This window comes from Arachis stenosperma, chromosome 10 (assembly GCF_014773155.1).
Source record: "Arachis stenosperma cultivar V10309 chromosome 10, arast.V10309.gnm1.PFL2, whole genome shotgun sequence".
NCBI classification, from domain to species: domain Eukaryota; kingdom Viridiplantae; phylum Streptophyta; class Magnoliopsida; order Fabales; family Fabaceae; genus Arachis; species Arachis stenosperma.
Window position 1 is genome coordinate 98,358,522 of NC_080386.1, and position 3,286 is coordinate 98,361,807.

The 3,286-nt window shown below is 33.7% G+C and overlaps 1 non-coding gene across 1 annotated transcript; it reads left to right on the forward strand.

Annotated features, from left to right (window-relative positions):
* The first annotated feature begins 954 nt into the window (after nt 1-954).
* Nucleotides 955-1,058, forward strand: LOC130959288 (small nucleolar RNA R71). Its single transcript, XR_009078380.1, has one exon. It is a non-coding gene; the product is annotated as a small nucleolar RNA R71 (small nucleolar RNA).
* Nucleotides 1,059-3,286: the final 2,228 nt, after the last annotated feature.

Below are 3,286 nucleotides of genomic sequence, written 5' to 3' on the forward strand. Positions count from 1 at the left end.
TCTTCTGAGGAAGAATAGCCTTCAGAGCTCATGAATGGCAGAAGGAGATTTAGTGGAATCTCTATGGTCTCTATATGAGCCTCAGATTCCTTTAGGTCCTCAATGGGGAACTCCTTCTTATTTGAAAGACGTCCCAAGAGGTCTTCCTCACTAGGATTTTCGTCCTTCTCCTCCCTTGTGCATTCGGCCATATTGATCACATCAATGGCCTTGCACTCTCCTTTTGGAGTCTCTTCTGTATTGCTTGGGAGAATACTGGGAGGAGTTTCAATGACTTTCTTACTCAGCTGACCCACTTATGCCTCCAGATTTCTAATGGAGGATCTTGTTTCACTCATGAAACTTAAAGTGGATTTTGACAAATCAGAGACTAAGTTTGCTAAATTAGAGGGGCTCTATTCAGAATTTTCTATCTGTTGCTGAGAAGATGATGGAAAAGGCTTGTTATTACTGAGCCTATTTCTTCCACCATTATTAAAGCCTTGTTGAGGTTTTTGTTGATCCTTCCATGAGAAATTTGGATGATTTCTCCATGATGAGTTATAGGTGTTTCCATAAGGTTCACCCATGTAATTAACCTCTGCCATTGCAGGGTTCTCAGGATCATAAGTTTCTTCAGAAGCTGCCTCTTTAGTACTGTTGGATGCATTTTGCCATCCATTCAGACTTTGAGAGATCATATTGACTTGCTGAGTCAACACTTTGTTCTGAGCCAATATGGCATTCAGAGTATCAATTTCAAGAACTCCCTTCCTCTGAGGCGTCCCACTATTCACGGAATTCCTCTCAGAAGTGTACATGAATTGGTTATTTACAACCATGTCAATAAGTTCTTGAGCCTCTTCAGGCGTTTTCTTTAGGTGAATGGATCCACCTGCGGAATGGTCCAATGACATCTTGGAAAACTCAGATAGACCATAAAAGAATATATCTAATATGGTCCATTCTGAAAACATGTCAGAAGGACACTTTTTGGTCATCTGCTTGTATCTTTCCCAAGCTTCATAGAGGGATTCACCATCTTTTTGCTTGAAGGTCTGGACATCCACTCTAAGCTTGCTCAGCTTTTGAGGAGGAAAGAATTTATCCAAGAAGGCCGTGACCAGCTTATCCCAGGAGTCCAGGCTATCTTTAGGTTGTGAGTCCAACCATGTTCTAGCTCTGTCTCTTACAGCAAAAGGGAAAAGCATGAGTCTGTAGACTTCAGGATCTACTCCATTCGTCTTAACAATATCACAAATCTGCAAGAACTCAGTTAAAAACTGGTAAGGATCTTCAGATGAAAGTCCATGAAACTGGCAGTTCTGTTGCATTAAAGCAACTAATTGAGGTTTCAGCTCAAAATTGTTTGCTCCAATGGCAGGAATGGAGATGCTTCTTCCATCAAACTTGGACGTTGGTTTAGTGAAGTCACCAAGCATCCTCCTTGCATTATTGTTGTTGGGTTCGGCTGCCATCTCCTTCTCTTGTTCGAAAATTTCAGAAAGGTTGTCTCGGATTGTTGTAATTTAGCTTCTCTTAGTTTTCTCTTCAGAGTCCTTTCAGGTTCTGGATCAGCTTCAACAAGAGTGTCTTTTTCCTTGTTCCTGCTCATATAGGGAAGAAGAGAACAAGAAAATAAAGAGGAAGCCTCTATGTCACAGTAAAGAGGATCCTTGTTGTTAGTAGAAGAAGGAAGGGAAGAAGAGTGAAGAAGAATGGGTAAGGATAGAGGTAGTGATTTGAGATGAAGAGAGGTGAAGAGAAGTGTTAGTAAATAAATAAATAAATAGAAGAAGGAGAGATAGAGAATTTCGAAAATAATCTTGAAAAAGTGGTTAGTGATTTTCGAAAATTAAAGATAAGATATAATTAAAATTAAAATTTAAAACAATTAAAAAGAATTTTTGAAAAAGGGATGAGATATTTTCGAAAATTAGAGAGGAAAAAGTAGTTAGGTGGTTTTGAAAAAGATAAGAAACAAACAAAAAGTCAAATAGTTAGTTGAAAAAGATATTAAAATCAAATTTGAAAAGATAAGAAGATAAGAAGTTAAATAAGATATTTTGAAATTAAATTTTTGAAAAAGATCAAATTTTGAAAAAGATATGATATAAAAGATAAGATAAGATAGATTTAATTTTTAAATTAATTACTTAACTAACAAGAAATTAAAAGATATGATTCTAGAATTTAAAGATTGAACCTTTCTTAACAAGAAAGTAACAAACTTCAAATTTTTGAATCAATCACATTAATTGTTAGTGTAATTTCGAAATTTTGAAATAAAATTAAGAAAAAGATTTTGAAAATAATTTTAAAATTTTCGAAATTAATAAGATAAAAATGAAAAAGATTTGATTTTTGAAAGAGTTTGAAAAGATAAGATTTTTTTAAATTTGAAAATTTGACTTGACTTGTGAGAAACAACTAATTTTTAAAAAATTTTTTGACCAAGTCAATCCAAAATTTCGAAAATTTGGAAGGAAATAAGGAAAATATATTTTTTTGATTTTTGAATTTTTAATGAGGAGAGATAAAAACACAAATATGACCCAAAACATGAAAATTTTGGATCAAAACACATGATGTATGCAAGAACACTATGAATGTCAAGATGAACACCAAGAACACTTTGAAGATCATGATGAACATCAAGAACATATTTTTGAAAAATTTTTGATGCAAAAAAAACATGCAAGACACCAAACTTAGAAATCTTTAATGCATGGACTCTAACAAACGAAAAATGCATATGAAAAACAATAAAAGACACAAAACAACAAACAACACAAAGCAAGAAAACATCAAGATCAAACAAGAAGACTTGTCAAGAACAACTTGAGATCATGAAGAACACCATGAATGCATGAATTTTTGAAAAATGCAAGAAAAATTTTTAAGCATGCAATTGACACCAAACATAAAAGTTGACTCAAGACTCAAACAAGAAACACAAAATATTTTTTATTTTTGTGATTTTATGATTTTTTTGTATTTTTATTATATTTTTCAAAAATTATTTTTTTGGAAAAACGAAAAATAGAGAAAAAATTTTGAAAACTTTTTTGAAAAGAAAATTACCTAATCTGAGCAACAAGATGAACTGTCAGTTGTCCATACTCGAACAATCCCCGGCAACGGCGCCAAAAGCTTGGTGGACGAAATTGTGATCATCAATGTTGTATTCTTTGTTGTTGTATGGAATAATTATAATGGCTCTTTGCTATGTGTGGACACAACTCCGTTCAACTAACCAGCAAGTGCACTGGGTCGTCCAAGTAATAAACCTTACGTGAGTAAGGTT